Below are 15722 nucleotides of genomic sequence, written 5' to 3' on the forward strand. Positions count from 1 at the left end.
AAATACAACATAATGTGACCCTGGACTACAAAACCAGTCACAAGGGTATTTTTTTTTTATTTGAGATGTTTACATCATCTGGAATGTATGGTTTGTTAGGATGGGACAATATTTGGCCGAGATACAACTTTTGGAAAATCTGGAATCTGAGATGCAAAAAAACAAAATGGTGAGGAAATTGCCTTTAAAGTTGTCCATCAGAGAGGCTTAAGCAGAACGTTGCCAAGAAGAAACAGGTTTGTTTTAACACTCTTTACCGGCCATACCGGAGTACCGATGTAATGAAGTCTTGGCGAGTATATAACCCCAAAAACTGAAATTCAAAGCTTTACATAAACTCTACTGATTTTGCTGCATGCACTTACAAAAATAAAGGTTTGATATATCCACTATAAGAAATGTACAACATTTGTTTATGAGAAGAGATATTTACTTAATATCCTAATGATTTTGGGCATAAAAGAAAAATCTATAATTTTGACTGGCTAGCACAACAAACTGGTTTTATGATCCAGGATCACACATTGTTTTCCAAACTTAAACATTTGGCTACACTTAGAGTAATGTATTTCTCTGAAATTTACTTGATATTCCTTTGAACCTTCTGGAGGCCTTCTGGGAGTCCCTGGACCCAGTTGAAAAACTACTAGTCTAATGTAGGACTGTCTTGAGTCTTGTCTCATTTAGCACTGTTTACTGCAGTATGCTGTGCTGCCAAATAATACCGTGGTCCTGCAGGAACATTGTACAAGTTGTCTATGACTGAAATACCCGTTCTTCATAAATAAAATGCAATACTGTTGTCATTATAGAGCATGAATTTTGTTATTTCGTTTCGAGTTTAAAATATGGGTCATATTTTACATTTGTTTCACAGCATGAATATATGTTGAAAATATGAATCTCATAACATGCACACCGCATTAAACCTCATGTAAATACACCTTAATGCCAGATGTTTTATAATAGAGAATTTCATGGGGAAAATGTGCAAATTATGCTGATTACATGTAAATAAGAATGTAAAATAACAGCTATTGAACTATTATTTACCTTTCCCATTTTTTCTCTAGATAAAGAACATGGACATCACTCAGAAAATGATATGCACGCTAAAGTAGTCATAGACTAAAATAAGCTCCCATCATCGCTGCTAAAATGTGACTGGTGTTTGCCTCATCACTGTACTAAGAACAGCTTAGACAACCTCTGCACTCCCCTCGCATGTAGACACAATAATGAATACATTTTTAATGGGAATTTGTCAGAATATATTAAATGGCACAGGCGGGTCGTAAAACCAGGCGCTTGGCCTCTCACCACTCGTAATAGTTATCCTCTCTGGCGTGGACTCATTTGCAGGAGTTGTCTAACACTGAGGCTATTTATCACAGAGCCACCGAGAGCTTTATGACAGTGAAATACCAACACTTTGATTTATTGAGTTTCGAGAAATCCGTCGGCGAGCTTGTCAGCGATGTCTCACAATTGTTCCTCAAATCTCCTCTCACAAGCCAGGAGCATACAAGCTGCTCTCTTGAGAAATAAAAACTGGGTCCTTTTTATACACAATGCATTATTAACAACAACATTACAATGGGCACACTGGGTAAGAGATTGTTTCTGTGGGACCATAAGCGGGATGTTTCGATGAGGAGGCCACGCTGAGAGCTACTGTCTTGCCTGACCTTTACCATCAAAGCCTATTCTTATTTTCAATTCCCTCTGAGCGCCTCCAACAAGCATGCTCTGCTGGGGACCGCGGGACTTACATCATATCATTTGTCCAATTTGCTATTGTTTCATGTCAGGGTAATTTGCTTTGGGTTGCTTTGTTATACCTTGTGTTTTAGGCTCCCCCCAGAGAGGGTACTTCGGAGGTGCGTGCCCTAGATAGTGTCTGTTTATCGAGCACCCTTTGCTCCATCACGTTCACTTCCTCAACTGTGATGCGCAGATCAAATGCACGTCTCCATCTCCCGGCAAGTCTCCTGTGCGCTAACCCGCTGATCTCTGAATGGCCTAGCTAGCGCGGCGTGTTTGTGTTGTAAGCACGGGGAAAATATAGGCAACACTATATGAGAGGTCATATCCCCCATAGCTGCTGAATGATGATCTCGTAGCCTGACATTTCTCTCTCATTTTCTAATATTAGCACAAGGTGATTGTCGGATCATTGGTTTTTATGACAGTCCTATTGGAAAACTAATTCATTTAATGTGTCGTTACGCTTTCCCTTCGGTAGACCCTCAATTGAACGGCCATTCCATGTGCTACTGTACATCACCCGTCTCCTTTAACGGGAAACGCTCTCTCTTTGGGCTCCTGGGGCTGTAATGTAGAAATATCCTAACTCAGAATCCTATCTTATCTGTTTAGCGACCGTGGTGATTTCAACCAGGATCCAATTGAGCACATTGCACCCGTCAGATCTTAACCGAGGACGTTACGGCCCCGGAAGCCTGCTGAGAAGATTGTAGTGAATGCTGGTTTAGACTGGTCTATTCAACTGGGACTTTTATTTTATAACCTTGCTGTAGAAACGCATCTTTATATGCTCCTTCAGCAATATGCAGTAGCTACGATTGTCTGTCTTGCTGTACCTCCTCTGGCTAGAAGTTCTCGAAGATGAAAAACAATCGCACATCCAGCCTGTGGGACCGGCAACAGTTTAAACATAATGTCACTTTGTTAATGAATAAAGACACCGCGATTCCCGTTTTGAAGGAAACACCAAATTGATTTTCAATGAAAGTGTGTTATAAGGCCCGTCCTGGGAGAGGGCCGGCAGCTTAACAATCGCCGTCATATTTTGACGTGCGGCGGTCGAGAGCTCATTAATCACCTTGTGAACCCAGTCATTTTCTGCCTGGTGGGTTCACTAGTCACATGAGTAATAGACAGCAGCCACGCTACCCGGACGGGCCACTGACAGCTCCGTCTGGCTTCCCCAAACCATACGGCAGCTTCTCGCTTTCTCCGCAGCGGAGACGGGCGGGACGCAAGCATCTTTGTCATTAATAATGATGAAGTGCTGAGAGCTCTTCTCCTCCTTCATCTTTAGCAGCCCCGTGTCATGCTTCCTCCATTAATTGCTTGTGTTCCAAATGTATCTCGCCACATTATCTTGTTCCATCTTTTGATTGCACGAGCTTAATCCTTATCGTAAATGACTCTGTTGCATGTCGCCACTGGGCCAGTCATGTCTCATACCAAATTAGGCTTAAAATTGTTTTGCCGTGCATTTTGCTTTTGACGCTGCCTCTTTAGCTATGAGTTTAATATCATCACAGACCCAATTACATGCTTTCAGACTGGATAATCCCAAGGAAAGGAAACGAGGAAGCTGACGTGGCGACACCTTGGTGTTGTTTTGGTGCCGATTCGGATGCGCGCAACTCATGCCTTACATCATCATAAAGAACCTCTACATCCTGTATGATTCCAGTCGTTATATATGGTACCATAAGTCAGGGAAATAGCACTGGAGCCAAAGCAAGTGGAAGAGTAATGGTGCACATCATTAGCTTGAATGGAAGCCAGGGTAATGGAGCACTAGGACTGTTATTGTTCTGCTTGTTCAGGCATTGCTCTTACAATAATGGCTGGAAAAAACCCTTTGTGTACATTATGGAATGCATACACAAAGCATGGGAGGCATTTCCGAGCGTATGAAGATGCAACCGAGTTTAACCATCCAATTTTTTCCAAGCCTTGAATGGGCCTTGAGAATGTTACATGGCCGAGAAGAGCTCTAGAAATAAAAGAAGTCAGACCGCAGGTCAACAATCTCTGGATTTTTGAATCTCTCGTTGTACGTCGGTATCTCTTTCAAAAGCTTTTTGCAATCTAGTGGTCAAGGTTTGGCTGGTTAGCATGGCCCCGATGGCCCCTGCTGGTAGATGCTGTAACTACACCATCTGGCAGAAAAGGAATGTTTCCCCTTTGACAGACATTCAAAAGTAGCCATGTATTCTGGATAATTAACACTTTTGGCAAGAAACATTTAAATGTTTATTTTTATTAAGTTGGATGCTATTTCAGTTGGGAGAGCTTTAAGCATAAACGTTTTAGTTTTGCCATGTAAACTACCTTTCAAAAGTTAAGGAAAATCAAAAAAAATATTTGATCTAAAGGTATTTGCTAACATATTTCAAATGATATGTAGACAAAATTGAATTGTGAAAACATAACCTCATTGTAAAACTAAAACGGTATTTAATAAAAATCTTTTTGAAATTAACAATTTGGACTACATTTTAGGAAAAGGCAGCCAACAAGAGTATCAGATGGGAACAACATCAGTGCTGTTTAAATATCATCTCAGGTTGACATCTAAAGAAACTCGGGCAATTCCAACGTTATGGATGTGCAAAATTTCTTGTTCACTTAAACTTCTCAGAGAATGTCGTTCCTACCTGTACATCGAATCATCTGTTCATATTTGACTCAACCCCTGTTTACAGAAATATATCAGAAAATATCAGTCTATGCAGAAGTGTATTGTTTTAAAAGGGAGGAAAAATGATGTGTTATGGGTCCGATTAAAACGATATGCATGTTTCTAAGAGACAACATACTTTGTAGGATTTCTGTTAATTAAAATGTACAAGCAATAATTCCCAACAAATGGATGGAGAAGGGATGCCTTTAATTTCACAGACCACAAAATAGTTATTTAATTTCATATCCATGTGCCAATTCATGAGGAATATGGACAGTTATGGATGTGGCAAATGAATTATAGAAAACTACGCTTTAAAAACAAAAAAGAAAACATTTCAAAACTTTAAGAGAGATTTATCATGTGTAATTAAACCACCAAATATTGACACCTGCCCTACAGTATCAGTATGGTGAAAACCTTTAGTAAAAACTAGATTTTTTCATCTTACGGTTGGTATTTGCATGGAATTGCCCACTGGCTGAATGTATAAGGAATTAATAATGGATACACAACTTTTAAACTGTAGAGTACTCTAAGTGAAGTGTTAGAGACTGTTTTTGAGAATAGAATGAATGACTCTGGTTCAAAACAACCTGGTCGGGCAAAAAGTGTGCAAAAAAGGCAGATATCTCACAAACATCTAAAGGACTTCATTCAATTAGCTGAATGGAAATGCTAACCGCTAGTTTTCTTCCAGTTGTTGTAAATCGTCTTTACTAGCATCTATTCTGTCCGATGCTGTGTAATGAAGGTGACACGTAGACGTGTCGCTAAATAATTAGTGTGTTTATTGTGTCAGAGCAGTTTGGTGCGAGTGAGGCCCAGGCATCTCCTGCCCACTGATTTCTATTTTGTGCCCATTCTGTCCAAATGATCACAGCCAACACAGCTCAGTAATCATCCTCCCTGGGCTAAATGACTAGCAAGCATCCCTAGAGCATTTACACAGAGGTGCAGACACTCCTCATGAATGACAGCCGTCTGATGCCTCCGATTTTTTCACCCCTCGTGCCATGTGCTGCCAAATCCGTGCCCTCCCTTTTCTGTTCGAGCACTTACAAAGAGATCCGAATGGCTTTATGATGCAAAAGGACGAAGGGTCCCACCCTCTCTTCATGCGGCTGAGGACCAAGAGCATATTGTCAGCTCAGCTGGCATCTGCAGTCAAAACTCCACGCATCTTTTTTTCATGAGCAACTGGACGGCCGACCGCTGCGAGGGGTCTGGAGCAATTATTGTGCCGTGTTTATTTTCTTATGGGCCCCGGCGCTCCAAAAAGCATGCTGTTTGGTAGCAGCGGTTTAATAGCGCCCGTGTTTGTGAGTTAGTGCGTTGACGTGTATTGTTTTAAGGCTGACTGTCCTACTGTTACAATACCGGTTTGGGCAGTAGCTGCTATATGCTGGAGTCTCAGCAGAGGCATTGTCACACACAATGTTTGCCTTGTTAATTAAATTTCTTCTCGGCAAATGAGGTCATGGGCTGCCATGGGTGTAATGTCTCCCTCTTGTACAACAAAGGGAACGTGGGGAGCCCAGGAATCTTAACTGAAACAATCAGGGATAAATCTCTTTATTTGTCTGCGGATCTATATTTTTCTCTCCAGCATCACTGCTGAGATATTTGATGTACACCGAGTGGTTTTTATTGCTTCAATTTTACAGACAGTTGGGATTAATGACAGGCTCTATAGCTTCCAGGAAGAGCTGGCAATAATGCAAGGGCTTTTCCCATTATTCACACGATACCGTACGAACACGTTTGCTCAGATGTCACTCAGCGATGATGACCAGATTGTAACTGTACGCTGTTTAAAACGTCTCTCATGTTGATAAATGTCGCACGGCGGTCCTCACGTTCAGATTCTCGCGGCGCGTTCCTCGTAAAGTTTCCAGGGTCAGCCCGCCGTTGAGGATTATTTGATCTTTTTCACCTTTATCAGTTCAGTGCCCGTAATAACAGCGCTCGTATGCAGATTCACACTAGCATGCTAAGGCGAAAATGAACACGTTTCCTCTCGGAGAAAGGCGATTGTTTACAGAAATTCCATCCCATTGTCCAGAAAAAAACTGGAGAGCTCTCGCCTTTTGAACTGAATTAGAAATAGTTATTTTTCGTCTCTGTGGAACAACTTACTTAACTTATCTTTTAAAGGTCCTCTCCACAGTGTCAACTCAAAGTGCTTGTCCAATTAAAAATAATGGGAATGTATTTTTCTCCATTTCTTTATCTCCTACTCCTCTGCTTTTGTCAAGGAACATTTCAAGTTAAAATGAAATCAAAGGTTTGCACAGAACTCCTGTTCGGTGCCCATACTTTCACAAATCCCTCTTGCTGTCTTGCACAGATATGATAATGTAACTTTGAGAATACCGCTGCCCTGCACATATGTTTAATTACTTCAAAATGAAGTGAGACTGATAGTATTACAGTGCCATCTCAATAGAATCCGAAATTGAACAAATTAAACTTGCTCTCGTTGTTATCGTAATAAAAACAGACAACACAACGCAGCTTTTCGCACAAACGCCGGACCTTCATTATTGTGATAAATAATCTGTGTAATACGGTCGGTTTGTCTTCAACTGCACTAGTTTGGAGTCCAATTGTTTTATAGGCTGTAGACAAACAATATCCTCTCTCCTTTTTCAATAATATCATGGCTGCGGTGTTATAATAAAAGACAGTCATAAGCTATAAAACAGAATAGGTCAACACCACGTGTACACAAGTGTCGTCATTTGAATTTCAGGGATGTGCCGTTGGTCCGGGAAGGGAATGTGCTTTATTGCAAAAGCATATGTGAACGTCTAGCCCAATATTCAGAATCAAGCTTATTGTTGTTTTTAATGTTTTATTCATCCCCAAAGAAATTACCTCACACGCTCGAAGCAAGGGTACTGACATGCTCGAGGCCCTGTCGTGATCCGTGTATGTGTGTACGCACACCGCACGCGCGTTCTGTCCCCTCTTAGGTCCTTAGCTCATGTCTGAAGCCAAAACAAAGCAGATTAAAGCGACCAATAGGAAATCTCTAATAAATTTGCATTAACACATTGTGTAAAGCCGGTGCTGATTGCCTCCCTGAGACCCCGGGGTCCGACATGCCATCCCGACTCCTGTATGCTGGCCAGATGGTCACTTCTGAATGAGATTGACACACCGTTTCAAACTGATTTCATGGAAGCCCTCTGGAGGGAGAGACAGACCATCGGCTCCACTGGGAATCAGGATTACAAAATAGCCAATTAAAAAGGAAAGTGTTGAAATCTTGGCCTGATAAGGTGGAGATTAAATCGGTTATAGTTTATTAGGCAAAATTAGATATTAGAATCCACACCTCTCCAAACAGATTTCCATTACCAGCTTCTGAGCTTTTATCTTGGTCTGTGTATCTGATAGTGAGAGCCGCGGTTATTATAAAACTCAAGAGCGACATAAAGGGGCATCAGTCATTGGTTGGTCTTTGGCCTTGAAACAATGGAGTTCACGCAGCTAAAGACACTGTCATAATATGTTCACGTTTGTCTTAAATGGCAAGACTTGATACGGAAAAAAAAATATTTTCATATTTGTTTTCATAATCCGTCCCCATTCAAAGCTACTTGGTTGAAGAAGCGCTGGGGTGTGACCGGTGTGGAGCAAGTCATCTGCTCAGTGGGTGTGAGAGGTAATTACTGGAGGAGAATAGTGAAGCAGATGTGAGGGTCCCGTTTAATGCAGTCTGCTTCTGCTGCGGTTCGTGCCTCGTCCCAGAGCCTCTCGCGCAAACCGGCTACGTTCTGGAGGCATCTGTGCAGCACCTGTGGGCCCGGATCTGGCCTGCCTTTCGACACCGGCCGTGCCACGAAAAGCGCCGCCCCAGGTCATGCAGGATCATGAGAAAACAGTCCTGTAGACCTTCTCACCTTCTTCACCTCCCTAACTTTAAACGCTTCCTCAGATGGTACGAGAATGACGCGCTGCCTGGATGTCCCGTGACCTAGGGCCAACCTGACCGCAACCCAGACCCCTTGTCAATCTCGCGCGCAACCCGAAGCCCAAAAGAGGTGCTCTGCCCGGTAGTGAAAACAAAGCTATTTATTTTTATTTTCTCTCAGCTAGGAGCTTTTTTTTCCACATTTGAAAACTGCTGATGAATCTCAAATATTCACTGGCCATAACAATTTTATGCCAGCCATGAATTTTTAAATACAATTATTTTGACAATGGCGAAAAAGTGCAAACTGTTGGGATATCGTTTATCCTTCTTTCTTCGGAACAGCAGCAGTCACCTAAGACTGACCAATTGTGGTTTTGTTCCCTATACTTTTGTTTGGGTGGAGTTACAGCAAATAAACAAATTTTAACCCTGGATAACACAACCAGTCTTATGGGTCAGTTTTTAGAAATTTAGATTTTTTTACATATTCTGAAAGCTGAACAAATATGATTTATATTGATGTATGAATTATTAGAATATGACAATATCTTGCTGATATACAACAGTTTAAAACTCTGGAATCTGAAAGTGCAAAAAAATCTAAATCTTGAGAAAATTGTCTTTGAAGTTGTTAATCAGGGGGCCTGTGGGAGGTCCCACAAAAATAAAGTTTTGATATATTTAAGGTAGGACATTTACAAAATATCTTCATGTTAAACATGATTATGATTTTTGTCATAAAAGAAAAATCGATAATTTTGTCCAACACAATGTATTTTTGTCTTTTACTAAAAATGTTCACGTGCTACTTAAGACTGGTTTTGTGAACCAGGGTCACAATTCTTTCAACTAGTAAATCATAAAATAAACCATAAGAAAATCTATACCCTATTTTATTGGGTTGTTTTTGGTTTTCTTTGTTTTTCATTTCCTGACGAATTAAGTCCAGTTACATTTTTTCCTTCATTATGATTTGAACCAATTATTATGTAGCAAAGCCAGCCAACTAGCCTGTAACTTGATACATATACTTTTAATTAATACTGTTTTACTGTTTACACTTCATTTCAATTTTTATGTTCGTTTTGGGCCCTGCTCTGCTCTAAGCAGACAACAATCTCCTTTTGTTGCATCTACACACAATGAACATTTCAAGACATTACTTTTTTTCTGCTACTGTTTTCTTGTTTTTAATGAAACTTTGTAGTTCTCATGGATACTGTATAAAAAGCATGAGACACACACAACACAAGTCATTAGCATTAGTGTTAAAGCTTGGACGGACACGCGTTACTACAGTCTGTGTCCTGGCAACTCTTTACACAAATGTTTGATTAACCCCAATTAATAACCTCCATCCTTATCCAGACTGTGTTTGATGGTGTTGGATGCATTGGTCGTCTCTGGGTCTTCATCTGTTATGGGCCTGGTAAATCAAATCCCCCTTCATAATTTCACAACATATGTGATACTGTAGCCACTCATAGCATTGGCACATCCTAATGTGTTGCTTACAGAAATGGTGGCATTCGGTTGAACAATCTGGTAAGAAAGCTCATTCAATGCAAAGATAATAGGATTCCACGCACAAAGGAAAAGGGAACGCAGAAGTCCTATTTGATTTTATTAGAAGGCAAAATGAGAGTCTTGATCTCAGAGGACATCTAGCAACGCCTTTGGCAAATTGACAGGCGTAATGCAGTTTGATTTGTTTCTGATACAGACAGCTGACCAGAATGATGCTAAAGAGCTAAATTTACCGAAAAACATTGACAGATTTTATCAAATTAATACTTGCATGTATCTCAGATAAGGTGTATATACTTTAGGCTGTTAAATTGCATCGTATTCAAATTTCATGTTATATTAATGCATTTAATTTAAACCCTGACATAAATAGCCAAACTGTGGGTTGTTTAGAAAAATAAAGACGAAGAAAAACAAGGCATTTGTGGCAAGTTCAACATCTTATATGGTTGAATGAAGCCTTAAAATGGGTAAAAAAATATTTCTTAAATATCTAGGTTAAAATAAATTTTCTTTAAAATGATTTGTAGCCAATTTTTTTGCATACTGCTGACATTGAAGCTTTATTTAGATTATGCGCCTCAGCGATACTCAGCTCCGACTCTTATTTGTTTCTCGTTCCTCGCCCACATCACATAATTGTGGTTCCAGTTTCCACACTATGCATTTTGTACACAGTATTTCTGTTATTTCCATGGTTACGTGTAATTTATAGTTCTCCTAGGACATGATTATCTAAAACATTGGCCAATCTGCTAACTGTCCTTGAGATATAATAAGAGACTTGCTACATAATTCATATTATTCCAAGTCTGCGGTGGACGTTAAAACGCAGATACCACCCTGTGTACATATCGAAGCACGACTATTTAAGCTAAATCAATAAACATTTTTTGTCTCGCAACATGTTAAAGAATTCATGAGCTTCTCTCCAGATGGCCAAAGCAGTATTTCTGACTAATAATCCATAGCATGCGCATTTGGCTTTTTGATGAAGACTAGCGCGCTAGGCCGCACAATTACAGGTCACATTTACAAGCAGGCGCCCGGCGCGCAAATTTGTTTTGCAACGGGTGTTTCGCTCCGAGCGGCTGTCAGGCTTTCCGTAGCCATCCGTGGCTGACAATCATACTTTATTGGAATGGAAAAGTGACGGCTAATTGATTTTACAGTGATACCGATGGAGAGACAATGAATGTGCCATCAATTCAATCCGCTATTTAATGGTTCCAATTTAGCCTCTGTAAACGCTCGCTAAACTAATTTCTCTGGGTGCAGCAATCTGAAAAGCTATCATATCTCTAATCTCCTTCTATATATTCATCAGGAAAAGGGAATTTAGCCAATTCCAAGGTCTGGAGATGATCTGTTAGCGCAGTGTAAATGTTTAGAACGCTGCAATCGAGTTCATTTATTGGGATATGAAAAGTTTTATTGGCAGGGTCAGTGGAGTGGAACTGTTGGATAATAGGCAGTTACCCAGAAGTCTTTGGGAGCTATGAAGCATAGAGATGTAGGGAATAAAATGCCAGGACATACCTTAATCGGAAGCTAAACTGAAATTCTGAAACAGCACGGCTGTTAGATTCCCACTGATAAAAGGTGCCGGGGCACAGGCGATTGCTATTCAGCCATCTATTTATTTTCCTCCGTGTAAGCTCTTCAATTTTGGCCAAAACCAGGGTTCACTGAGCCGCGTATGCCAATGCCATGCGAGATGGAGATGATGGGGATGCGATGGGCTCTATACCTTTCCATCAGGCATTCCGCCAAGCCAATCATCGGCGGATATGACTTTTACTTCAAAACCATAGAGCAACTATATGATAATGTGGCTATTCTCTCCAATATAAATTCACAATAGCCTTTTAAAGACCCAATGATTCCATTCATACCTCAGTACAGCGCTGACCACCGTAACCTAGCCCTTTCTTTCTTATTACTCTGTCACACCCTTTCGGCATTATTTTTTTGCCTAAACAACTCTTTTCTCAAGACGGGGTTAGTGAACACAACAGATGCGTTTAAACAAAATACTACCAACACACCAATATAACCGAACGAATAAGTATCAAACATATATTAGAAAAAAAAATTGACTACACATCGTCCTTCAGAAACTTTGAATGTCCAAATTCGCAGTTTTTCATAAAATGGAAAACCACAGTACTTTTAAGATGATTCCATACTGTGTGGTCAAAGTTGACAAGCACTTTTTAAATACATTTTATTGGTTAGATTCTGGACCAGTGTTTACATCCTGTGGTGTGTTGAGGAGAATGTTGTCTGGATGATGATGATACGGTTTAGCTCTTTTGTCCTGTGAGGTCTTGATAGCGCTTTTTCCATAGAGGAAAGAAGAAAAACGTCACAATTAAAAACCTATTATATTTTTTCACTCCTAGATGAAAGCACACTCATCTTGACACATCAAGCGAAGCAATTAAAGGTTATTTCTCCATTTTATGCGTTTAACAAGAGAGATATTATTTGGTCAGGTTGCTACTATTTATTTATTTTTTGATGTTGCTATATTGGAAGTGTCCCTGGTGTGGTTTAGGCGTGAGCCTCCCTGCAGCAGTGTTTAGCAGTGTAGCTATAGAGACCCTCCACTGAGGGCCCCTAAAGAGAGAGCCACCGAGGGGCCAGACTCGCTCTATTCCCACCCCGCTGCTGTTTGTTTTCCTCTCATCTGACTGTTTGGGTGAACACGGACTCGCTAATTCGGGCTATTTGAGTGATAATGCGCTTCAATTCAGACCAATGGATTACAGGCCCAGTATTGGCTGTTCTACAAAGCTGAATCGGGCTTGATGCTATCAGCCTTTTAAAAGTGCTGGTGATGAGTGTGTTCAGCTACCATTAAGACTTGTTTTTCCCCTCTGCTGTGAATGTAGGTATTTAATTGCAAGTTTGATGGTAGGAAGCTTGTAGTGGAGATTAGAGCCCATATTTCTTCGGTTTTGCGTTTGGGGACTCGGTTCTACATTAATGCCCCTCTCAGGAGAAGAGGTTGTAAATATACTTGATAAACTTGTAGCGTTGCCATAGAAACTACTCTCACCAGAGTTTTAACCTTATTGCGTCCCCCTACGTGCTTTCCAATTTCTGGGCCGGGTTAATAAAATCATCCAAATACGTTTTTCCATCTTAAATATCTTTGCCTGACATTTTATTTTGCCTCAACGCTGAATGGCTCGAAAAACATTTTTCTTTTTCTTTTGTGAAACAAAAAGGTTGTTTACTAGATGAACATTATTCAAAATGCAATTGTATTTAAAGCAGCAATATAATCCACTTATGTCTGGTGGGATGCCTTGGTAATTTCAAAAAGGTGCAAAATGGTTTCTTTATTTATAAATTGAAATTGGAAGTTAATAGGCTCGGCACATTTTTGAGGGACATGATTAAAATATCCATTATAAGATCAGCTCTTGAGTTTCTGTATTGTGGATTACTTTAATCTCGACCGCCCGATAAATTATACAGCTCTGCTCTCAATCTAATGAAGTAATTGCCTAAAAGATTCATTGTTCCTTTCATTTCTGGACCCATCCTAGCAACAGAACTCTCAAAGCTATCATTCCCCCCCCTCAATTTATTTCTTTCCATCCCTCTCTCTCCCATGGCATACGTTTGCATAAAAACATGCAATGACCTCGAATGTAGTTTCCCAATCCTCTGTGTGTGGTTATCCCACATGGCCACATTCCCCGGTTTGCACAGGTTTGTATGTGCTAATATGCTTTGGCGTTTGGCTCTGTTGATTAGAGTGATTGCGATGGGTTGTATTTTTTTCACAGCGAAGCCACCGTGCACACTGGGTGTTACAGAAGCAAAAAAGACCATAATCCCTTGCAAACAAGCATCTTTGGCTGGAAGCTGATGGCGGTTTGGTGGCGTGGTGAAGCGAGGGCCGCAGTTAAACAGACACTATGAGAGACTGAGAGAGCTCAGCTTAGATAAGGGCGATCATGCTGAAAATGACTCCCAGGTAAGACCTCTATCTCTGGATACCCAGCTAGAACAAGTCTTATCTAGTCTGGTCCTGATCAGGATCTTAAAGACCAAACTGCATGAGCTCTCTCTGTAGAGCAATAAGACTGTGGAAGCAGTTGAGAGTTATTGTTTTTGTTGGCTTAGCTCACGGCCCACTAAACTTTCAAACCAATCCTTGTCTAATCAGCACACAAAAAGAGTCAAAGACAGGAAATCATCGAATATAAAAAAGAACGGCTTTTTATTAAATCCAAATTGGATCTATAAATCCAATTTGCTTTTGATGGCAGTAATAATAATATCCAATCTAATCACACGCCTCAAAAAAAGGACTGATGTGTTTTTTTAGACACTTTGATATTTTACTTTAATTTATTATATGCATATTATAATTGCCAATATAGGCCAACATCTACAGTTTTGTGCACCGATAAACAGTCAGAAAAATACAGAGGGAGGGGAATGCTAAGCGGATTACTTACTAACCTACTTGCATTTTAAAATCAATTCTGAAAAATTAAAACTACGTCGAAAAAGTAAAAGATTAATAATTCCAAGCACCATAGCAGACCTCATAGGTTCGACTGGCTTTTTCAATTCCTCCACACACAAAGCTCAAAGATCTAATTGATGTGCTTTTAAGTGCACAAACCTTGACTTGTTTCAGAGGCAAACGAGAGATAAGAATGTGTCTGTGGATCAGGAGTAGCGCCATTCAAAATCCCATCACCCAGGTCCCTACGCAGAAGCCTCTGGATTAGAAGAACCAGATTAAAAAACTCAATTTAATTAGGATGAATGGAGAGATCCTCCACATGAAAGAGTAATAACTCCAGTCTTGCTAACCAAAGATAGCTCGGGTCCCGCCGAGTTCTCTACACTACAGGTAAAACTGAAGATGAAATCAGACCCGACGAGATAAGAAAAGAACGTAATGTTGGTATCATCTCCTTCCTCTCTGCGTTTCTCATCTTTCTCGCCGTCTTCCAAATGCAGATCAATTACAAACCGGAGAAGCCCGGGTGTCACATGTGATTCACAATGTCAATTTCATGCTTTCGAAAACTGTTTGGCAAGTGCTCCCTCACTTTACATCTGGTAACCAATCAGAAGGGCAGCATGTTAGAGAAAGAGACAATTTAATGGTGTGACAGTTAACCAGCGAGCGCAATGTCGCGAGATGGTGCCAGGAAGCCTCTGTCTGTCATGGGCTGATATTTATTTATTTACCGAACAGCACGGCACAAATAAAATGTCACATCTCATTTACACTCTTGCCCTTTGGAGATGCACAGAATCTCTTTAAATCACAAGTGTGGAGTTGCTCTGTCTGATTAAAGTTCGGTGAAAGAGCTCCGATGACACATGCCGCGGTTTAATACAGGGACAATTGAAATGAGAGAGTTAACACACTCGCACCCCCGCCAAGAAAATGAGTTTAAGTAACCGATGCATGCTGGTCCATTTGATGCTCCGCTATAGGGGTGACTTTTCTGTTAAAGCATATTTCCTATGAAGCCATTTTAGAGGATTAAAATTGACAAATTGGTGTTGTCACAATATCAAGGGCTCCTTCAAGTCGGAATTTTACATTTAAACCCGTGTTTGGCAAGACAGAGGGGGAGATGCTGAACTCCACCCTCCACGAGCAAGGTCCCGTCTGAAGAAAAAGACAAGATGCTTCCTCTGTCCAGGGGGGTTAAGCTTTGGGAATAAACACGCTGCACTGCCAGGGCTATTTCGCATGCTGAAAAGAAGCAGTCCACTAATCTATGAATGGAAACGCCAGGGCACCCCTGTGACAAATGTTATCTCGGCGTGGCATAG

The sequence above is a fragment of the Triplophysa dalaica genome, chromosome 7 (genome assembly GCF_015846415.1).
Source record: "Triplophysa dalaica isolate WHDGS20190420 chromosome 7, ASM1584641v1, whole genome shotgun sequence".
NCBI lineage: Eukaryota > Metazoa > Chordata > Actinopteri > Cypriniformes > Nemacheilidae > Triplophysa > Triplophysa dalaica.